The 24,446-nt window shown below is 45.3% G+C and overlaps 2 non-coding genes across 2 annotated transcripts; both read left to right on the top strand.

Annotated features, from left to right (window-relative positions):
* Nucleotides 1–15,894: 15,894 nt before the first annotated feature.
* TRNAW-CCA (transfer RNA tryptophan (anticodon CCA)) lies at nt 15,895–15,966 on the top strand. Its single transcript has one exon. It is a non-coding gene; the product is annotated as a tRNA-Trp (tRNA).
* Nucleotides 15,967–23,463: 7,497 nt separating this feature from the next.
* Nucleotides 23,464–23,545, top strand: TRNAS-GCU (transfer RNA serine (anticodon GCU)). The gene has a single exon. It is a non-coding gene; the product is annotated as a tRNA-Ser (tRNA).
* Nucleotides 23,546–24,446: the final 901 nt, after the last annotated feature.

Genomic DNA, 24,446 nt, shown 5'->3' on the forward strand with positions numbered 1-24,446 from the left:
TAAGAGTCTTCAGAAGTTCTTGGGGTTTGCTAATTTCTACCGTCGTTTTATCGCTAACTTTTCTAGCGTTGTTAAACCATTGACGGATATGACCAAGAAAGGTTCTGATGTGGCTAATTGGGCTCCTGCAGCCGTGGAGGCCTTCCAGGAGCTGAAGCGCCGGTTTACTTCGGCGCCTGTTTTGTGCCAGCCTGATGTCGCACTTCCCTTTCAGGTTGAAGTGGATGCTTCTGAGATCGGTGCTGGGGCTGTTTTGTCGCAGAGAGGCTCTGGTTGCTCTGTGATGAGACCATGTGCTTTTTTCTCTAGGAAGTTTTCGCCTGCTGAGCGGAACTATGATTTTGGTAATCGGGAGTTGTTGGCCATGAAGTGGGCATTTGAGGAGTGGCGTCATTGGCTCGAGGGTGCTAAGCATCGTGTGGTGGTCTTGACTGATCACAAAAATCTGATGTATCTCGAGTCTGCTAAGCGCCTGAATCCTAGACAGGCTCGTTGGTCATTGTTTTTCTCTCGTTTTGACTTTGTGGTCTCGTACCTACCTGGTTCGAAGAATGTTAAGGCTGATGCTCTTTCTAGGAGCTTTGTGCCTGACTCTCCTGGAGTCTCGGAGCCAGCTGGTATTCTTAAAGAGGGAGTAATCGTGTCGGCCATATCTCCTGATTTGCGACGTGTGTTGCAGAGATTTCAGGCTGGTAGACCTGACTCTTGTCCACCCGACAGACTGTTTGTTCCTGATAAGTGGACCAGCAGAGTTATTTCCGAGGTTCATTCCTCGGTGTTGGCAGGGCATCCGGGAATTTTTGGTACCCGAGATTTGGTGGCTAGGTCCTTTTGGTGGCCTTCCTTGTCACGGGATGTGCGGTCATTTGTGCAGTCCTGTGGGACTTGTGCTCGGGCTAAGCCTTGTTGTTCTCGTGCTAGCGGGTTGCTTTTGCCCTTGCACGTCCCGAAGAGGCCTTGGACACACATTTCCATGGATTTCATTTCTGATCTTCCGGTGTCTCAAGGAATGTCTGTCATCTGGGTGGTGTGTGATCGTTTTTCCAAGATGGTCCATTTGGTGCCCTTGCCTAAGTTGCCTTCCTCTTCTGATCTGGTTCCTTTGTTTTTTCAGAATGTGGTTCGTTTACACGGCATTCCTGAGAATATCGTGTCCGACAGAGGATCCCAGTTTGTGTCCAGATTCTGGCGATCTTTTTGTGCTAAAATGGGCATTGATTTGTCGTTTTCATCTGCCTTTCATCCTCAGACTAATGGCCAAACGGAGCGAACTAATCAGACACTGGAGGCTTATTTGAGATGTTTTGTTTCTGCGGACCAGGATGATTGGGTGACCTTCTTGCCATTGGCTGAGTTTGCCCTTAATAATCGGGCTAGTTCCGCTACTTTGGTTTCGCCATTCTTCTGCAACTCTGGTTTTCATCCTCGTTTCTCCTCGGGTCATGTTGAGTCTTCTGACTGTCCTGGGGTGGATTCCGTGGTGGATAGGTTGCAGCAGATTTGGAATCATGTGGTGGACAACTTGAAGTTAACACAGGAGAAGGCTCAGCGTTTTGCCAACCGCTGCCGCGGTGTGGGTCCCCGACTTCGTGTTGGGGAATTGGTTTGGTTGTCTTCTCGGTATGTCCCTCTGAAGGTTTCCTCTCCTAAGTTTAAGCCTCGCTTTATTGGTCCTTATAAAATTTTGGAAGTTCTTAACCTGGTTTCTTTTCGTTTGGATCTTCCGGTGTCGTTTGCCATTCACAACGTGTTCCATAGGTCTTTGTTGCGGCGATACGTTGTGCCTGTGGTTCCTGCTGTTGAGCCTCCTGCTCCAGTGTTGGTTGAGGGCGAGTTGGAGTACGTGGTGGAGAAGATCTTGGATTCTCGTCTCTCTAGACGGAGGCTTCAGTATTTGGTCAAATGGAAGGGATATGGTCAGGAGGATAATTCCTGGGTGGTCGCCTCTGATGTTCATGCGGCCGATTTGGTTCGTGCCTTCCACGCTGCTCATCCTGATCGCCCTGGTGGTCTTGGTGAGGGTTCGGTGACCTCTCCTTAAAGGGGGGGTACTGTTGTGAACTATACTTCTTGGCTCCCTCTTGTGGTCACTAGTGGTTTGGCACTTGGATTGTCTTTTCCCAGGTTGGTACTCACCTGGTTCGTTAGGCCTGGGGTGTTGCTATTTGAACTTCCTGGATTCTCAGTCCAGTGCCTGGCATCGTTGTAATCAGTTCATTTCTGTTTGCTCCTGTCTTCAGGTCCTGGTTCTTTGCAAGATAAGCTAAGTCCTGCTTTCTTATTTTTGTTTATTTGCATTGTTCATATTTTTGTCCAGCTTGTACAAAATGTGATTCCTGATATCGCTGGAAGCTCTAGGGGGCTGATATTCTCCCCCCTCACCGTTAGTAGGTTCGGGGGTTCTTGGATATTCAGCGTGGATATTTTGCAGGGTTGTTTGCTGACCATATAAGTCATCTTACTATCTTCTGCTATTAGTCAGTGGGCCTCTCTTTGCTAAAATCTAGTTCATTCTTACGTTTGTCTTTTCTTCTTACCTCACCGTTATTATTTGTTGGGGGCTTGTATTATAACTTTGGGGTCTTTTCTCTGGAGGCAAGAGAGGTCTTATTTTCCCTGATAGGGTTAGTTAGTTCTCCGGCTGGGCGAGACATCTAGAATCAACGTAGGCACGTTCCCCGGCTACTGTTAGTTGTTTGTGCTAGGATCAGGTATATGGTCAGCCTAGTTACCACTTCCCTATGAGCTGGTATTTATGTTTGCAGACTTTGCTGTAATCTCTGAGATCCTCTGCCATTGGGATCATAACAGAGGAGCAGATTGGAGGTATTGCTGCACACACAGCTGGGGAGCAGCTGATGTTACTGAACCCCAATAACAGAGGAGCGACTGTTGACTGTGCAGACAGCACTTCCAGGCACCAACTAGTGGTGTTAGAGCCCAGGGACAGCAGGAGGATCAGATTGGAGGTATTGATGCACACACAGCTGGGGAGCAGCTGACTTTACTGAACCCCAATAACAGAGGAGCGACTGTTGACTGTGTGGACAGCACTTCCAGGCACCAACTAGTGGTGTTAGAGCCCAGGGACAGCAGGAGGAGCAGAGGAACACCGTGTAGGCCGAAGCCTAATTGGAGCAAGTCGAAAGGGAACCTTTAACCCCACCCCGAAGGCGTTTGTAGCTGAAAGAGCCAGCTTGTGCAGCACAAAGGATGCAAAAGGAAAAGGTGGCTCTTTTAATTATGCTCTTTGCAAACACAGTACTAAACACTTATAAAATGTGTCCCCTGATACCGTGAGACCGTCCTGGAGGTGGGACTTTCCTTCGTAATGGGACGCAGCACAGCCGTCATTCCTACCCCCTTGGTGGCGTGCGCCGCCTCCTCAGCGTTGTTTGAATCTGTCCCGGAGCCTGTGCTGTTATGTTATCCCTTGGCCAGGCGCACTTAGCGCTGCCCGTCTTCTGACATCATTTGGTGTCAGGCTGGCTGCACCTGTGCGGCCGCGCTGGCCAAGATCCCGCCTCGCAGTGTCGTCTAATGTAATCCCACTGCGGGCCTGGGATCCGTGGCCATGCGCAGTGCTTATCTTCGCCTCTCACTCCCCTCCCTCCGGCTTCTTCAGACTGTGCGCCGTCACGGCCGTGGCATGCTATTAGGGATCAGCTGACGGCGCACAGTCTAAAGAAGGCGGAGGGAGATGAGTGACAGCCTGAGGTGAAGATATGCAATGCGCATGGCCATGGATCCCAGGCCCGCAGTGTGATTAAATCAGAAGACACTGCGAGGCGGGATCTTGGCCAGCGCGGCCGCACAGGCGCAGTCAGCCTGACACCAAATGATGTCAGAAGACGGGCAGCGCTACGTGTGCCTGCCCAAGGGATAACATAACAGCGCAGGCTCCGGGACAGAATCAAACAACGCTGAGGAGGCGGCGCACGCCACCAAGGGGGTAGGAATGACGGCTGTGCTGCGTCACGTTACGAAGGAAAGTCCCACCTCCGGGACGGTTTTACGGTATCAGTGGACACATTTTATAAGTGTTAAGTTCTGCGTGTGCAAGGAGCTAAACAAAAATAGCTACCTTTTCCTTGTGCAGCATTACTGCTGCACAAGGTATCTCTTTCAGTAACAAACGCCTGGGGGGGGGACAGGTTCCCTTAAATTTAAGTTGTTGTGTCAGCGTGGCGGTTGCAGGACACATTGCCGACTACACAGCTGGGGATCAGCTGACGTTACTGACACCCAATAACACTGGGTCGTATGTTTTGACTGTGCAGACGGCACTTCTGAGCCTCAACTGGCGTTATTGGAGCCCAGGAATTACAGTTCAGGTGGTAGAAAGATGAACACAACAGGAGACCTGGATACTGTAGACAGTCACCCAATTATTTAATCAGGAAGAGGAGTGGCAAATTCCTGCGAGATCCAGGCCTGGTTCATTTTCAGAAAAGTAAGCCGGTCAACGTTATCGGAGGATAGTCGCATGCGACGGTCTGTTAGTACACCACCTGCAACACTAAAGACGCGTTCCGATAATACACTAGCCGCAGGGCAAGCCAGCACCTCCAATGCATACTGGCTTAGCTCTGGCCATGTATCCAGCTTAGAGACCCAAAACTTGAAAGGGGAAGAGCCGTCTGGGAGTACAGTAAAAGGGCAAGACATGTAGTCTGTCACCATCTGACGGAACCGTTGCCTCCTGCTGACTGGAGCCGCCTGCAATGGTGTAGACATTTGTGGCGGGCACACAAAACTGTGCCACAGTTGGGTCATTCTGGTCTTGCCTTGGGCAGAGGCACTGCTTCTGCTCCCTCTTTGTGCAGAGCCTCCTCCACTGCCAGGACGCACTGAGCTGCTTTGTAAAGCACTAGCAGCACTTCTCTCAGTTGGACTGGAGAAGATGATGGAATTCACCAGTGTGTCTTGGTACTCCCGCATTTTACGATCCCAGTTCAACAGTGTGATGAGGCTTTGTACGTTGTCCCGGTAGCGAGGATCGAGGAGAGTGTACACCCAATAATCAGCCATGTTGAGAATGTGGGCAATGCGCCGGTCGTTTCTCAGGCACTGCAGCATGTAATCAACCATGTGCTGCAGACTGCCAACTGGCCAAGAAACACTGTCCCCTGCTTGAGGCGTGAGCTCTGCCCGCTCTTCATCACCCCACCCTCGCTGTACACACTGACTACTGGACAATTGTGTAACTCCCTCCTCTGGATGGATGTCTTCCACCTACATTGACTCCTCCTCATCCTCCTCACAAAGTGTCCCCTGCCTACGCGTTTGTGAGGAACCACGTGGCGCTGACTGTCCAGAAGGTGATGGAAATGGTGAGTCCTCATCCTCCACCTCTTCCACAACATCTGTTATGACCCCAATGGCAGAGGGTCTCAGAAATAATTACTAAGTCTGCAAACACAAAAGACCAGTTCATAGGGCAGTGGTAACTGAGCTGACCATATATCTAATCCTAGCACCACAAATAGCAGCAGCCGGGGAACGTGCCTACGTTGGTTCTAGATGTCTCGCGCCAGCCGGAGAACTAACTAACCCTAGAAGGGAAAAGAAAGACCTTTCTTGCCTCCAGAGAAAAGACCCCAGAAGTTGGATACAAGCCCCCAACAAATAATAACGGTGAGGTAAGAGGAAAAGACAAACGTAAGAATGAGCTAGGTATTTAGCAAAGAGAGGCCCACTAGCTAATAGCAGAATATAGTAAGATGACTTATATGGTCAGCAAAAACCCTATCAAAATATCCACGCTGGATATTCAAGAACCCCCGAACCGTCTAACGGCCCGGGGGGAGAACACCAGCCCCCTAGAGCTTCCAGCAAGGTCAGGAATCACATTTAGTACAAGCTGGACAAAAATGAGAGCAAGCAAATAACCAAAAAACAAAGAAGCAGGACTTAGCTTAATTTTGCACGAACCCGGACCAGCAGACAGGAGCAAACAGAAAGGATCTGATTACAACGATGCCAGGCACTGGACTAAGGATCCAGGAAGCTTATATAGCAACTCCCCTGGACTAACGACCCAGGTGGGAGCCAAACTGAGGAAGGACAATCCCAGAGTCATATCACTAGTAACCACAAGAGGGAGCCAAAAAGTCTAATTCACAACAGTACCCCCCCTTAAGGAGGGGTCACCGAACCCTCACCAAGACCACCAGGGCGATCAGGATGAGCAGCGTGAAAGGCACGAACTAAATCAGCCGCATGCACATCAGAGGCAACCACCCAGGAATTATCCTCCTGACCATAGCCCTTCCACTTGACCAGATACTGAAGCCTCTGTCTGGAGAGATGAGAATCCAAGATCTTCTCCACCACGTACTCCAACTCGCCCTCAACCAACACCGGAGCAGGAGGCTCAACAGAAGGAACCACAGGTACAACGTACCGCCGCAACAAAGACCTATGGAACACGTTGTGAATGGCAAACGACACCGGAAGATCCAAGCAAAAGGACACAGGATTAAGGATTTCCAATATCTTGTAAGGACCGATGAAGCAAGGCTTAAATTTAGGAGAGGAGACCTTCATCGGAACAAATCGAGAAGACAGCCATACCAAATCCCCAACACGAAGTCGGGGACCCACACCGCGGCGGCGGTTGGCAAAACGCTGAGCCTTCTCCTGTGACAACTTTAAGTTGTCCACCACATGATTCCAGATCTGCTGCAACCTATCCACCACAGAATCTACCCCAGGACAGTCAGAAGGCTCCACATGTCCCGAGGAAAAACGAGGGTGGAAACCAGAGTTGCAGAAAAATGGCGAAACCAAAGTAGCGGAACTAGCCCGATTATTAAGGGCAAACTCAGCCAATGGCAAGAAGGTCACCCAATCATCCTGATCTGCCAAAACAAAACACCTCAAATAAGCCTCCAGAGTCTGATTAGTTCGCTCCGTTTGTCCATTAGTCTGAGGATGAAAGGCAGACGAAAACGACAAATCAATGCCCATCCTAGCACAAAAGGATCGCCAGAACCTGGAAACAAACTGGGATCCTCTGTCAGACACAATATTCTCAGGAATGCCATGTAAACGAACCACATTCTGAAAGAACACAGGAACCAGATCGGAAGAGGAAGGCAGCTTAGGCAAAGGCACCAAATGGACCATTTTAGAAAAGCGATCACACACCACCCAGATGACAGACATGCCCTGAGACACCGGGAGATCTGAAATGAAATCCATGGAAATGTGTGTCCAAGGCCTCTTCGGGACAGGCAAGGGCAAGAGCAACCCGCTGGCACGAGAACAGCAAGGCTTAGCTCGAGCACAAGTCCCACAGGACTGCACAAATGACCGCACATCCCGTGACAAGGAAGGCCACCAAAAGGACCTAGCCACCAGATCTCTGGTGCCAAAATTTCCCGGATGCCCTGCCAACACCGAGGAATGAACCTCAGAAATGACTCTGCTGGTCCACTTATCAGGAACAAACAGTCTGTCAGGTGGACAAGAGTCAGGTCTACCAGCCTGAAATCTCTGCAACACACGTCGCAAATCAGGAGAAATGGCCGACAAGATAACTCCCTCTTTAAGAATACCAACTGGTTCTGTGACTCCAGGAGAGTCAGGCACAAAGCTCCTTGAAAGAGCATCAGCCTTCACATTCTTTGAACCTGGTAAATACGAGACCACAAAGTCAAAACGGGAGAAAAACAATGACCAGCGGGCCTGTCTAGGATTCAGGCGTTTAGCAGACTCGAGATACATCAAATTTTTGTGATCAGTCAAGACCACCACACGATGCTTAGCACCCTCGAGCCAATGATGCCACTCCTCAAATGCCCACTTCATGGCCAGCAACTCCCGATTGCCAACATCATAATTCCGCTCAGCAGGCGAAAACTTCCTAGAGAAGAAAGCACATGGTCTCATTACCGAGCAACCAGGGCCTCTCTGCGACAAAACGGCCCCTGCCCCAATCTCAGAAGCATCCACTTCGACCTGAAAGGGAAGTGAGACATCAGGCTGGCACAAAACAGGCGCCGAAGTAAACCGGCGCTTCAACTCTTGGAACGCCTCCACGGCTGCAGGAGCCCAGTTAGCAACATAAGAACCTTTCTTGGTCATATCCGTCAAAGGTTTAACAACGCTAGAAAAATTAGCGATAAAACGACGGTAGAAGTTAGCAAAACCCAAGAACTTCTGAAGACTCTTAACTGACGTGGGTTGAGTCCAATCATGAATAGCTCGGACCTTGACTGGGTCCATCTCCACAGCAGAAGGGGAAAAAATAAACCCCAAAAAGGGAACCTTCTGTACTCCAAAGAGACACTTTGAGCCCTTAACAAACAAAACATTCTCACGCAAAACCTGAAACACCATCCTGACCTGCTCCACATGTGAGTCCCAATCTTCAGAGAAAACCAGAATATCATCCAGATAAACAATCATAAATTTATCCAGATACTTCCGGAAAATATCATGCATAAAGGACTGAAACACTGAGGGAGCATTAGAGAGCCCAAAAGGCATCACCAAGTACTCAAAATGACCTTCAGGCGTATTAAATGCTGTCTTCCATTCATCTCCTTGCTTAATGCGCACAAGGTTGTACGCACCACGAAGATCTATCTTGGTGAACCACTTGGCACCTTTAATCCGGGCAAACAAGTCCGACAACAGAGGCAAAGGATACTGAAATTTAACAGTGATTTTATTCAGAAGCCGATAGTCAATACAAGGCTCAAAGATCCATCCTTCTTGGCCACAAAAAAGAATCCCGCACCAAGAGGGGAAGAGGATGGACGGATATGCCCCTTCTCCAGAGACTCCTTGATATACGAACGCATTGCGGCATGCTCAGGTACAGACAGATTAAATAGTCTTCCCTTAGGAAATTTACTACCTGGAATCAAATTTATGGTGCAGTCACAGTCCCTATGAGGAGGCAGAGCACTGGACCTGGACTCGCTGAATACATCCTGATAATCAGACAAATACTCAGGAACTTCCGAAGGAGTAGAGGAAGCAATAGACACCGGCGGGGAATCAGCATGAATTCCCTGACAGCCCCAACTTGACACAGACATTGCCTTCCAATCCAAGACTGGATTGTGGGTCTGTAACCATGGCAGACCCAAAACGACCAAATCATGCATTTTATGCAGAACAAGAAAACGAATCACCTCCCGATGTTCAGGAGTCATGCACATGGTTACCTGCGTCCAAAACTGTGGTTTATTTTCCGCCAATGGCGTAGCATCAATACCTCTAAGAGGAATAGGATTTACCAACGGTTCAAGAACAAAACCACAGCGCTTGGCATATGACAGATCCATAAGACTCAGGGCAGCACCTGAATCCACAAACGCCATAACAGGGTAAGAAGACAATGAGCAAATTAAAGTCACAGACAAAATAAATTTAGGTTGCAAATTACCAATGGCGACAGGACTAACAACCCTTGTTAGGCGTTTAGAGCATGCTGATATAACATGTGTAGAATCACCACAGTAAAAACACAACCCATTCTGACGTCTATGATTTTTCCGCTCATTTCTAGTCGGAATTCTATCACATTTCATTAAATCAGGTGTTTGTTCAGACAACACCACCAGAGGATTAGTGGTTTTGCGCTCCCGCAAACGCCGGTCAATTTGAATAGCCAGCGCCATGGAATCATTCAGACTTGTAGGAATGGGGAAACCCACCATCACATTCTTAATGGCTTCAGAAAGGCCATTTCTGAAATTTGCAGCCAGAGCACACTCATTCCACTGAGTAAGCACGGACCATTTCCGAAATTTTTGGCAATACACTTCAGCTTCATCCTGGCCCTGAGAAATAGCCAGCAAGGCTTTTTCTGCCTGAACTTCAAGATTGGGTTCCTCGTAAAGCAATCCGAGCGCCAGAAAAAACGCATCAATATTTGCCAATGCCGGATCTCCTGGCGCTAGCGAGAAAGCCCAATCCTGAGGGTCGCCCCGTAAAAAAGAGATAACAATTTTAACTTGCTGAGCTGAATCTCCAGATGAACGGGGTCTCAGAGATAGAAACAATTTACAATTATTCCTGAAATTCCTAAACTTAAATCGGTCTCCAGAAAACAGTTCAGGAATAGGTATTTTAGGTTCAGACATTGGACTACTGGTAACAAAATCTTGTATGCCCTGCACACGAGCAGCAAGCTGGTCTACACTTATAATCAAGGTCTGGACATTCATGTCTGCAGCAAGCACAAGCCACTCAGAGGTAAAGGGGAGGAAGAGAGGAAAAAAAAAAAAAAAACCTCAGAATTTCCTTTCTTATAATCCCACTTCAGCAATGCATTAAACATTCGATGTTTGCCTGGCATACTGTTATGACCCCAATGGCAGAGGGTCTCAGAAATAATTACTAAGTCTGCAAACACAAAAAACCAGCTCATAGGGCAGTGGTAACTGAGCTGACCATATATCTAATCCTAGCACCACAAATAGCAGCAGCCGGGGAACGTGCCTACGTTGGTTCTAGACGTCTCGCGCCAGCCGGAGAACTAACTAACCCTAGAAGGGAAAAGAAAGACCTTTCTTGCCTCCAGAGAAAAGACCCCAAAAGTTGGATACAAGCCCCCAACAAATAAAAACGGTGAGGTAAGAGGAAGACAAACGTAAGAATGAGCTAGGTATTTAGCAAAGAGAGGCCCACTAGCTAATAGCAGAATATAGTAAGATGACTTATATGGTCAGCAAAAACCCTATCAAAATATCCACGCTGGATATTCAAGAACCCCCGAACCATCTAACGGCCCGGGGGGAGAACACCAGCCCCCTAGAGCTTCCAGCAAGGTCAGGAATCACATTTAGTACAAGCTGGACAAAAATGAGAGCAAGCAAATAACCAAAAAACAAAGAAGCAGGACTTAGCTTAATTTTGCACGAACCCGGACCAGCAGACAGGAGCAAACAGAAAGGATCTGATTACAATGATGCCAGGCAATGGACTAAGGATCCAGGAAGCTTATATAGCAACTCCCCTGGACTAACAACCCAGGTGGGAGCCAAACTGAGGAAGGACAATCCCAGAGTCATATCACTAGTAACCACAAGAGGGAGCCAAAAAGTCTAATTCACAACAAACATCATCCATTAGCGCTTGCAGTGTTTGTTGAAGCAAGCTGATAAGGGGGACAGTCATGCTGACTAGTGCATCATCTGCACTCGCCATCCGCGTGGAATAATCGAAGGGACGCAAAACCTGGCAGACGTCCTTCATAGTGGCCCACTCTGTGGTTGTGAAGTCTGAACGGCGCGGAGTGCGACTTCTTTGCGCCTGATGCAGCTGGTACTCCATTACTGCTTGCTGCTGCTCACACAATCGCTCCAACATATGTAACGTGGAATTCCACCTGGTAGGTAGGTCACATATGATGTGATGTTCTGGAAGGCGGAATCGGCGCTGCAGAGCTGCAATGCGCTATCTTGCCATGCTGGAACGCCGCAAGTGAGCACACTCTAGGCGGACCTTGTGCAGCAGTGCATCAAGATCCGGATAGTCCCTCAAAAAACTCTGCACGACCAAGTTGAGCACATGTGCCAGACATGGGATGTGAGTGAGGTTGCCGAGGCCCAGAGCAGCCACCAGATATCGGCCATTGTCACACACTACCATGCCTGGCTGGAGATTCGCTGGCACAAACCACACATCGCTCTCCTGCTTGATGGCATTCCAGAGCTCCTGCGCTGTGTGGCTTCGATTCCCCAAAGAAATTAATTTCAAGACGGCCTGTTGACGTTTAGCCACGGCTGTGCTCATGTCGGTCGTAACAGGTAAACGTTCACGGGTCCATGTGGAGGTGGACTGTGATGGCTCCTGCAGCAATATTTCTGAGGAACTTGTGTATGAGGGGGAGTCAATGCGTACAGACTGGATTCCTGCAATCCTTGGAGTGGGCAGGACACGTCCTGCGCCACTCGCACGATCTGTACCCGGCTCAACAACATTAACCCAATGGGCAGTGAGGGAAAGGTATCGCCCCTGTCCATGGTGACTGGTCCACGCATCTGTGGTGAGGTGGACCTTGCTACTGAGGGCGTTCAGTAGCGCGTGTTTTATGTGTCCCTCCACATGCTTGTGCAGGGCAGGGACGGCTTGCCTGCTGAAATAAAAGCGGCTGGGCACATTGTACTGTGGGACTGCCAATGCCATCAAGTCAACGAAGCTGTCAGTCTCCACCAGCCTGAATGACAGCATTTCCAGTGACAGAAGTTTGGCAATGCCTGCATTCAGAGCCTGTGCTCGTGGGTGGTTTGACGAGAATGGCCGCCTTTTCTCCCATGCCTGTACTACCGATGGCTGTAGACTGGCCTGGGAGTGTGAGGATGACTGGGAACGTGCTGCTGCGGGTGGAATTACAGTGGGTCTCTGGACAACAGTGCCAGAGATTCTTCCATGGCGATCCTGGGAGGAAGCCGAACCAGCTGTGTGTGAGCTGGAGGAAGAGGCAACACGAGCTGAAGAGGTGGTAGCTGCCGCTGTTGGTTGGCCTAGCTCTTCAGTGTGTTTTTGTAACTCCGCCGTGTGCCTGGTCCGCACATGTTTCCACATATTTGACGTATTGAGGCTGCTGACATTTCACCCTCTTTTGATTTTCTGATGACACACCTTGCATTTGACAAAGCAAATGTCATCTGCAACTGTGTCAAAAAAGGCCCAGGCACTGCAAGTCTTGGGAGCGCCCTTTTTGGCTGTTGGAATAGGCATGCTCCTAACGGGTGCCGAAGTGGAGGCTACAGGCTCCGCAGTCTTCCCCCTCCCTCTCCCTCTTTGGCCCGTTCGGGGAATCTCTTCCTCAGAGCTGCTCCCACCACCTTCCTGTCCCTCACGCCACGATGGGTCAAGGACCTCGTCATCTACACTACCCTCTGCCACCAACTGCTCCTCCTGGGTAGTCTCAGCAGCACAGCATGCACGCAGAAAGTGGCACCTGAGTGTCATCATCAGCGGTTGCGTACTGCGGTGTGGTGACCGGAGGCACTGGCCCACCTGCCTCTTCAGACTCAGAGAGAAAAAGCTGTTGGGCATCACTGCACACTGCCTCTTCTTCCATTTCTCCAATGCTGCTTGGCTGGCCCCCTGTTTCCAAGCCAAGAGATTCAGAGAACAGAAGTAGAGACGGCTCCTGTCCTGGGCTCTCTGACTGCCTGTGCAATTTGGCAGGTGGTGAAGAGACAGATGGGTGCTCTCCAGTGCTCTGTGCCTGAGAGGATGTGGCACTAATTGAAGTCGATGCGTTAGCTGCCATCCATCCGACAACGGCTTCAATTTGGTCTTCACGCAGCAGCGGTGTACGGCGCTCTCCGACAAAGCTGCGCATGAAGGACTGTTCCCTGCTGAGTTATGATGAGTCACTGGTGCCAGCAGCAGGCACAGAATCCCCAAGTCCTCTCCCTGCTCCGCGCCCACGCCCACGTGCCTTACTAACTGCCTTCTTCATCTTGGTTGACTGATAAAGATAAGCAGAAAAGTACTAACGGCTTAGTGTGCTTATTCCTGAACAGCTCCTAACAGGTATAAGAAACACTAATTTTCTAAAGTGTGGACTAGACTTTAATATGAGCTAATGTGGCCTACACAACTGTAAAGTGGTGTTTGGTGAACTTTATTAGTTATTTATTTTTGGGGGGCTGAACTGACTACAGGGCGAGCTGCACTCACACGGAGACCGTGCAGACAGCCGTAAATGGCGCTGCAAGGCCCAAAAAACCTCCTCTACGTTATCCTATGTAGTGTTTTTCCACAATTTAGCTGGATACGGGTGGAAAGCCACTAATAGGAATTATTTGAAAAAATGTGAAGCGGGCTGCACTATTTGCTAAAAAGGACAATGTATTTTACGCTATGAGGAAGTGACGCACCCTGAGCTGGATACAACCAGCTGTGGCTGCACACAGACTACAGGGTGAGCTGCACTCACACAGAGACCGTGCAGACAGCCGTAAATGGCGCTGCGAGGCCCAAAAAACCTCCTCTACGTTATCCTATGTAGTGTTTTTCCACAATTTAGCTGGATACGGGTGAAAGCCACTAATAGGAATTATTTGAAAAAAAGTGCAGCGGGCTGCACTATTTGCAAAAAAGGACAATGGAATGGATAGAACAGTATGAGACAGTGAACCACCCTGAGCTGAATACAACCGGCTATGGCTGCACACAGACTAGAGAGTGGGCTGCACTCACACACACACACAGAGACCTTGCAGATCGCTGTGAAAACAGCACTGCAAGGCAAAAGCAAGGTGAACACACAGCGGTTGCTAAATTAGCCTGGGAAAAGCAAAAAGAAGCAAATCGCTATCTCAACTGGCCCTCAGTCAGAACACAGCGTCCTATGTCTAACTGAATTCACAGCAGAGTGAGCCAGAAAGGGTGGCAGCGTTTTTTATAGTGCATCATGACATCATTTCAGCAGCCAATCACAGCCTTGCCAGTGGTTACATGCCCACCATGCTGAACAGGATGTGCCCACACTTGTAATCATTCCTCATTGGCGGAATTTGTGCTGTTTGAATTATGGGAACTTCCGATTCCGGTATCCGATATGCGGTAAGTATCGGATCTCGGTATTGGAATTCCGATACCGCTAGTATCGGCCGATACCCGATACTTGCGGTATCGGAATGCTCAACACTAGTCGCGGTATAGCATTAAAGGGCATGATGTACTATCCCGTCAAGGGTCAGATAGGCCCAGGTCACCTCGATAGGATAGTACATCTAAGGTCAGAGAGGGGTTAAAAGTAGCAAATTTCCAGATGGTGTTCATATATTATCTCATGCACTTTTCATATGAAGTATTGTAGCAAACATGCTTTGCCACTGACCTTGTGGCGTAATGGTAGCGCGTCTGACTCCTTATCAGAAGGTTGCATGTTAAAATCACATCTGGATCAACTAACTCTTTCATCTTTTCATAACTTGATCGATGCTTGCATTAAGATTAAAAACGGAAACTGCGTAATCCTAGTGACAATAGAATAACTGGACTTTGTTGCCACCTGTCGGCACAGGGTTTAAAAAAAGGGTTTTATTTAAATTATAGATTTTAATGTCTTATCAGCAATACTTTGATGAGAAATATCATTTGGCAATCGAGTTCAAAACATCAAAAAAATTAATCTATGCCGGGAACAACTAACACTTTGTTCATGAATTTGTCATCGTTGAATTTGTAAGAAAAGAGGGTTTATGTCTAGATTTTAAATTTTAATCTTTAAAGCCCTGAATCCGAATGTGACAATCTTAATTCATGCTTGTTTATATCTTTTCCAGAATGTGATTAAAAGTAGAAAATTTCCAGATGGCGTCCATAAGTTATCTTAATCACTTTTCATGTGAATTATTGGAGTAAAAATGATTTTTCAACTGACCTCGTGGCGCAACTGTAGCACATCTGACTCTAGATCAGAAGGTTGGGTGTTAAAATCACATCGCGGTCAAGTAACTTTTTCATAACTTGATCGATGTTTGGGTTAAGGTTGAAAACGGAAACTGCGTAATCCTACTGACAATAGAATAACTTGACTTTTCTGCCACCTGTCAGCACAGTGTTTAAAAAAGTTTTTTATTTAAATTATATAGATTAATATCCTATCATCAATACTTTGATGTGAAATATCATTTGGGAATTGAGTTCAAAACATTAAAAAAATTATCACTAACTAACACTTTGTTCATGCCATTGTCATCTTTGAATTTATACAAAAAGAGGGTTTATTACTAGATTTTACATTTTAAACTGGAAATCCCTGAATCTGAATGTCATGATCTTAATTTATCCTTGTTTATATCATTTTCCAAAATGTGATTAACAGTAGCAAATTTCCAGATGGGGTCCATATATTATTTCATGCAGTTTTCATGAGAAGTACTGGAGCACACATGTTTTTCAATTGACCTCGTGGTGCAACGGTAGCGCGTCTGACTCCAGATCAGAAGGTTGTGTGTTCAAATCACATCGGGGTCAAGTATCTCTTTCATCTTTTCATAACTTGATTGATGCTTGGGTTAAGATTGAAAATGGAAATCTAATCCTACTGACAATAGAATAGAACCTGTCGGCACATGGTTTAAAAAAAAGTGTTTTATTTAATTTCTGTAGATTAATATCTTATCCATTGTCATCTTTGAATTTGTAAGAAAAGAGGGTTTAATACTAGATTTTAAATTTTAAACTGAAAATTCCTAAATAAGAATCTGAATATCTTAATTCATCCCTGTTTTTCATCATTATCACTTTTGTATGAGAAATCAAGTAAAAGTTTAATTAAAAAATAAAATAAGCATAATCAGTAACACTACATTTGTAAAAGTCTGATGAAAAAGTAAAATTGTTTATCCAGTGCCATAAATGCAGTAAAGAAAAAAAATGAAATGCCATAAGCTGTTTTTTGGTTAATGGACCTCCAACATAAATGCAATAAAAAAATTATCAAAATATCATATATGCCCAAAAAGTGTAACATCATGAACTGCAGCTCTTCTTTAGAGCTATGTGAATTTTCTTGGGTCCCTGCTTATTCGGCAAGCTATAGCACTAAGGCCTCTTTCACACATCCGTCGTTTGGCCAACGTCGCAATGCGTCGTTTTGGAGAAAAAACGCATCCTGCAAAGTTGCCCGCAGGATGCATTTTTTCTCCATAGACCTGCATTAGCGATGCATTGCGACGTATGGCCAAACTTCGCAACCGTCGTGCAACGGTTGCATCGTGATTTTGCTGCCCGTCGTGGCGAAAAAACGTTCAATGTAATGTTTTTTCATCCATTGGTACTGCCATTTCCGACCGTGCATGCGCGGCTGGAACTCCGCCCCCTCCTCCCCGGAACTCATAATGGGCAGCGGATGCATCTGAAAACTGCATCCGCTGCCCACATTGTGCACTATTTACACAACGTCCGTCGGTACGTCGGGCCGACGGTTTGCGACGGCCCCGTACCAATGGATGTGTGAAAGAGGCCTTACTGAATAAGCTGCAGAGGGAACCTAGCTTCCTGGATGGATCTGGCTCCTCAACTGTTCGACTCCGCAGCTGCATGTATCGCAGCCCAACAAACAGGCTCTCCATGCATATGTCATGTCACACAGCAACAGCACATGCAGCTGTGGAGTCATACAGCTGATTGGACAGAGCGATCCAGGAAGCCAGGTTCTCTCTGCAGCTTATTCGGTTAGGCTACTTTCACACTTCCGTTGCTTGGCCATCGTCGCAATGCATCGTTTTGGAGAAAAAACGCATCCTGCAAAGTTGCCCGCAGGATGCATTTTTTCCCCATAGACTTGCATTAGCGACTCACTGCGATGAATGGCCATACGTTGCATGCGTCGTCCACTGGATGCGTCGGGTTTTAGCGGCCCATCGTTTCGAATGGGAATGTTTTTTTCTAAGTTGCATCCTGCAATTTGGGCTGTTCATGCCCGGGCGGAGATTGCTATCTCCTCCCCAGGACTTTAGAATGAGCAGTGGACGCGTTTAAAAACTGTGTCCGCTGCTCACGTTTGGCACAATTTCATCAACGTCCGTCGGTACGTCGCACCGACGCTTTCTGACGGCCGGGTACTGACGGAAGTGTGAAAGAAGCCTAAGCGCTATAGCTTGCTGAATAAGCAGGGACCCACGCAAATTCTCTCAACTCTACTCTTCATCCAAAAAACAAGCACTCTTAGAGCCCAATAAATAAAATAATATAAACTTCATTTTCAGTACACTCCATGGTAATTGAGCGTCTTTTAAAACTACAACTACTTGTTCCATAAAAAAGTAATATTTCGTACCATCATGTTGACAGAAAAATAAAAAAATGTCTTTGGATGAGCAGGAGCAAAAAAGTAATGTGCAAAATGAAAAAATACCCTGTCCTTACAGGGTTAATGTATGAGCAGAACACACTTTTATGATGTACAATATCTTTTAATAGTGAAGCCTTATGTTACATAATAATTCATGAACATAAAAAAGCATAAGTTTGTCAGGCTTGTGTCTAGTGGTCCTTTTCCAAGAGTTTAGTAAAATGGAAAATCTGCAAAAAAGTTATTAACCCCTTAAGCCCCGAGGGTGGTTTGCACGTTAATGACCAGGCCAATTTTTACAATTCTGACCACTGTCCCTTTATGAGGTTATAACTCTGGAACGCTTCAACGGATCTTGGCGATTCTGACATTGTTTTCTCGTGACATATTGTACTTCATGTTAGTGGTAAAATTTGTTCGATATAACTTGCGTTTATTTGTGAAAAAAACGAATATTTGGCGAAAATTTGGAAAATTTCGCAATTTTCCAACTTTGAATTTTTATGCCCTTAAATCACAGACATATGTCACACAAAATACTTAATAAATAACATTTTCCACATGTCTACTTTACATCAGCACAATTTTGGAACCAAAATTTTTTTTTGTGACGGAGTTATAAGGGTTAAAAGTTGACCAGCAATTTCTCATTTTTACAACACCATTTTTTTTTAGGGACCACATCTCATTTGAAGTCATTTTGACGGGTCTATATGATAGAAAATACCCAAGTGTGACACCATTCTAAAAACTGCACCCCTCAAGGTACTCAAAACCACTTTCAAGAAGTTTATTAACCCTTCAGGTGTTTCACAGGAATTTTTGGAATGTTTAAATAAAAATGAACATTTAACTTTTTTTCACACAAAATTTATTTCAGCTCCAATTTGTTTTATTTTACCAAGGGTAACAGGAGAAAATAGACCCCAAAAGTTGTTGTACAATTTGTCCTGAGTACGCTGATACCCCATATGTGGGGGTAAACCACAGTTTTGGCGCATGGCAGAGCTTGGAAGCAAAGGAGCGCCATTTGACTTTTCAATGCAAAATTGACTGGAATTGAGATGGGACGCCATGTTGCATTTGGAGAGCCCCTGATGTGCCTAAACATTGAAACCCCTAACAAGTGACACCATTTTGGAAAGTAGACCCCCTAAGGAACTTATCTAGATGTGTGGTGAGCACTTTGACCCAACAAGTGCTTTACAGAAGTTTATAATGCAAAGCCGTAAAAATAAAAAATCATATTTTTTCACAAAAATGATCTTTTCACCCCCAATTTTTTATTTTCCCAAGGGTGAGAGAAGAAATTGGACCCCAAAAATTGTTGTGCAATTTGTCCTGAGTACGCTGATACCCCATATGTGGGTGTAAACCATTGTTTGGGCGCAGGGCAGAGCTCGGAAGGGAAGGAGCGCCATTTGACTTTTCAATGCAAAATTGACTGGAATTGAGATGGGACGCCATGTTGCATTTAGAGAGCCCTTGATGTGCCTAAACATTGAAACCCCTAACAAGTGACACCATTTTGGAAAGTAGACCCCCTAAGGAACTTATCTAGATGTGTGGTGAGCACTTTGACCCAACAAGTGCTTTACAGAAGTTTATAATGCAGAGCCGTAAAAATAAAAAATCATATTTTTTCACAAAAATGATCTTTTCACCCCCAATTTTTTATTTTCCCAAGGGTAAGAGAAGAAATTGGACCCCAAAAATTGTTGTGCAATTTGTCCTGAGTACACTGATACCCCATATGTGGGTGTAAACCATTGTTTGGGCGCAGGGCAGAGCTCAGAAGGGAAGGAGCGCCATTTGACTTTTCAATGCAAAATTGACTGGAATTGAGATGGGACGCCATGTTGCATTTGGAGAGCCCCTGATGTGCCTAAACATTGAAACCCCTAACAAGTGACACCATTTTGGAAAGTAGACCCCTTAAGGAACTTATCTAGATGTGTGTTGAGCACTTTGACCCAACAAGTGCTTCACAGAAGTTTATAATGCAGAGCCGTAAAAATAAAAAATCATATTTTTTCACAAAAATGATCTTTTCACCCCCATTTTTTTATTTCCCCAAGGGTAAGAGAAGAAATTAGACCACAAAAGTTGTTGTACAATTTGTCCTGAGTACGCTGATACCCAATATGTGGGTGTAAACCATTGTTTGGGTGCATAGCAGAGCTCAGAAGGGAAGAAGCGCTATTTTACTTTTCAATGCAAAATTGACTGGAATTAAGATGGGATGCCATGTTGCGTTTGGAGAGCCCCTGATGTGCCTAAACATTAAACCCCCCCACAAGTGACACCATTTTGGAAAGTAGACCCCCTAAGGAACTTATCTAGATGTGTTTTGAGAACTTTGAACCCCCAAGTGTTTCACTACAGTTTATAACGCAGAGCCGTGAAAATAAAAATATTTTTTTTTTTCACAAAAATGATTTTTTAGCCCCCAAGTTTTGTATTTTCACAAGGGTATCAGGATAAATTGGACCCCAAAAGTTGTTGTCCAATTTGTCCTGAGTACGCTGATACCCCCTATGTGGGGGGGAACCACTGTTTGGGCGCATGACAGAGCTCGGAAGGGAAGGAGCGCCATTTGGAATGCAGACTTAAATGGATTGGTCTGCAGGCATCACGTTGCATTTGCAGAGCCCCTGATGTACCCAAACAGTACAAACCCCCCACAAGTGACCCCATATTGGAAACTAGACCCCCCAAGGAACTTATCTAGATGTGTTGTGAGAACTTTGAACCCCCAAGTGTTTCACTACAGTTTATAACGCAGAGCCGTGAAAATATTATTTATTTTTTTTTTCACAAAAATGAAATTTAGCCCCCAGTTTTGTATTTTCACAAGGGTATCAGGATAAATTGGACCCTAAAAGTTGTTGTCCAATTTGTCCTGAGTACGCTGATACCCCCTATGTGGGGGGGAACCACTGTTTGGGCGCATGACAGAGCTCGGAAGGGAAGGAGCGCCATTTGGAATGCAGACTTAAATGGATTGGTCTGCAGGCGTCACGTTGCATTTGCAGAGCCCCTGATGTACCCAAACAGTACAAACCCCCCACAAGTGACCCCATATTGGAAAGTAGACCTCCCAAGGAACTTATCTAGATGTGTTGTGAGAACTTTGAACCCCCAAGTGTTTCACTACAGTTTACAACGCAGAGCCGTGAAAATAAAACATATTTTTTTTCCCACAAAAATGATTTTTAGCCCCCCAAATTTTTATTTTCCCAAGGATAACAAGAGAACTTGGACCCCAGAAGTTGTTGTTCAATTTGTCCCTAGTACGCTGATACCCCATATGTTGGGGTAAACCCCTTTTTGGACGCACGGGAGAGCTCGGAAGGGAAGGAGCACTGTTTTACTTTTTCAACGCAGAATTGGCTGGAATTGAGATTGGACGCCATGTCGCGTTTGGAGAGCCCCTGATGTGCCTGAACAGTGGAAGCTCCCCAATTCTACCTGAAACCCTACCCCTAACCTCACCCCTAACCGTTTACTGAACATTTTCTGACAGTCATAAGTGCCACGTATATAAGTGCCACGTATTTAAGAGCCACGTATTTAAGTGCCACGTATTTCAGTGCCACGTATTTCAGTGCCACGTATTTCAGTGCCACGATATTTCAGTGCCACGTATTTCAGTGCCACGTATTTCAGTGCCACGTATTTCAGGCACTGAAAAATACGTGGCACGTAAATACTTCAGTGCCACGATATTTCAGTGCCACGATATTTCAGTGCCACGAATTTCAGTGCCACGAATTTCAGTGCCACGTATTTCAGGCACTGAAAAATACGTGGCACGTAAATACGTGGCACGTAAATACGTGGCACTGAAATACGTGGCACTGAAATACGTGGCACTGAAATACGTGGCACTGAAATACGTGGCACTGAAATAAGTGGCACTGAAATACGTGGAACTGAAATACGTGGCACTGAAATACGTGGCACTGAAATACGTGGCACTTAAATACGTGGCACTTATATACGTGGCCACTGAAATATCGTGGCACTTATATACGTATATACGTATATAAACGTATATTTCAGTGCCACGTATTTCAGTGCCACGTATTTCAGGTTAGGGGTAGGGTTAGGGGTAGGGTTAGGGTTTTTTGTTTTTTTCTTGTTTTCTTGTGTTTTTCTATAAAAACGCATGCGTTTTACCGCGTTTACATGCATTTTTTCACACATGCGGTTTTTTTAAAAAACGCATGCAGATAAAAACGCAAGTGTGAAACCAGACTAAAAGACGCTTTTTATAGCAAAAAAGTTTTTGCGTCTCCACATTTTGAGACCTATAATTTTTCCACATTTTGGTCCACAGAGTCATGTGAGGTCTTGTTTTTTGCGGGACGAGTTGACGTTTTTATTGGTAACATTTTCGGACACGTGACAGTTTTTGATCGCTTTTTATTCCGATTTTTGTGAGGCAGAAAGACCAAAAACCAGCTATTCATGAATTTCTTTTGGGGGAGGCGTTTATACCGTTCCGCGTTTGGTAAAATTGATAAAGCAGTTTTATTCTTCGGGTCAGTACGATTACAGCGATACCTCATTTATATCATTTTTTTATGTTTTGACGCTTTTATACGATAAAAACTATTTTATAGAAAAAATAATTATTTTGGCATCGCTTTATTCTGAGGACTATAACTTTTTAATTTTTTTGCTGATGATGCTGTATGGCGGCTCGTTTTTTGCGGGACAAGATGACGTTTTCAGTGGTACCATGGTTATTTATATCCGTCTTTTTGATCGCGTGTTATTCCACTTTTTGTTCGGCGGTATGGTAATAAAGCGTTGTTTTTTGCCTCGTTTTTTTTTTTTTTTTTCTTACGGTGTTTACTGAAGGGGTTAACTAGTGGGCCAGTTTTATAGGTTGGGTCGTTACGGACGCGGCGATACTAAATATGTGTACTTTTATTGTTTTTGTTTGTTTTTTTTAGATAAAGAAATGTATTTATGGGAATAATATTTTTTTTTTTATTATTATTTATTTAGGAATTTTTTTTTTTTTTTTTTTTTTACACATGTGGAAATTTTTTTTTTTACTTTTTTACTTTGTCCCAGGGGGGGACATCACAGATCGCAGATCTGATAGTGTGCACAGCACTCTATCAGATCCGCGATCATACTTTCATCGGAGCAGGCTGCAGCTTTCATCTGCAGCCTGCTCCGACCCGGAAGTGCTCCCTGCAGGACCCGGATACAGCCCCTCGGCCATTTTGGATCCGGGGCCTGCAGGGAGAAGACGTTCGGTACGAGGTGAGTACATCACCTTGTACCGATCGTCTCAGGGAAGCCCGCAGGGAGCCCCCTCCCTGCGCGATGCTTCCCTGTACCGCCGGTACACCGCGATCATGTTTGATCGCGGTGTGCCGGGGGTTAATGTGCCGGGGGCGGTCCGTGACCGCTCCTGGCACATAGTGCTGGATGTCAGCTGCGATATGCAGCCGACACCCGGCCGCGATCGGCCGCGCTCCCCCCGTGAGCGCGGCCGATCGCGTATGACGTACTATCCCGTCACCGGGAATTAAGGCCCACCCCACCTCGACGGGATAGTACGTCATACGGGCTTAAGGGGTTAAAAAGTCAAATCACATGTGAATCCAACTTGAGATGTCATTTGTGAAAGATAGCATCTGGATTTGCAAGTAGACGAGGTGGCCGAGTGGTTAAGGCGATGGACTGCTAATCCATTGTGCTCTGCACGCGTGGGTTCAAATCCCATCCTCGTCGATACTTTTTTTCAACATCCATGTTATTTTTAAACACCTTTAATATAAGGTCTGTACTGTCGACAATTATCAAATCACTTAAAATGCTATGGTATATGAATATTTTACATGCAAGAAAACTGAATGATGGCTGTCATATTCTTTTCAAAAGTCTTCAAGAAGTTTGACAAATTTCATTCAATATAACTTTTTTGTGAAACTTTTGATAATATTCTTAATAGGAACCCTTGGTACTAATTCAAATATGTTACAAGTAATAGAGATCATAAGCAAAATAAAATTGAAAATTGTAATTATTGCAGTACATTGATATATCTTCCATAGAGGACTGGATGTACCACAGGCTTACTGTAAGACAAAATGGTGGTTAAATCATTGCTATCATAACGTGGCATGAACCCAGACCCCATAGCGGTTCCTAATGAGATTATAGAGATTATACTAAAAAATAAGTAGAGTTAAAATTAATAATATTCAACTCACATTTTAATTACCTTGCTTACATATTAAAAATAAAATCCTAAAATTTACACAACTATTTTTTTCAATCTTTAAAGGGGTTTTACCATGAACAAGGATAATTTTAAAGATAATTTTAATCAATACATCTTGAAATAATAATCATTTCCACAACTGCATGTGTTTACAAATAAAGATTTCCTGCACTGAGATAATAAGCAAGGAAAAAAGCTTTGATTCAGCAAAGAAGCAATTGGTTTTCTATATATATATACATATATATACATATATATATATATATATATATATATATATATATATATATATATATATAAAGTGTCTTATTTTATGTATTTAAAAAGATTAAATTCATAGTGTGTAAGGCACTTGTACACATAAAAGACTTAGAGGAAAGAGTTTCGACATGCGTCATAGTCATGATC

Source organism: Ranitomeya variabilis, chromosome 5 (assembly GCF_051348905.1).
Source record: "Ranitomeya variabilis isolate aRanVar5 chromosome 5, aRanVar5.hap1, whole genome shotgun sequence".
Lineage (NCBI taxonomy): Eukaryota > Metazoa > Chordata > Amphibia > Anura > Dendrobatidae > Ranitomeya > Ranitomeya variabilis.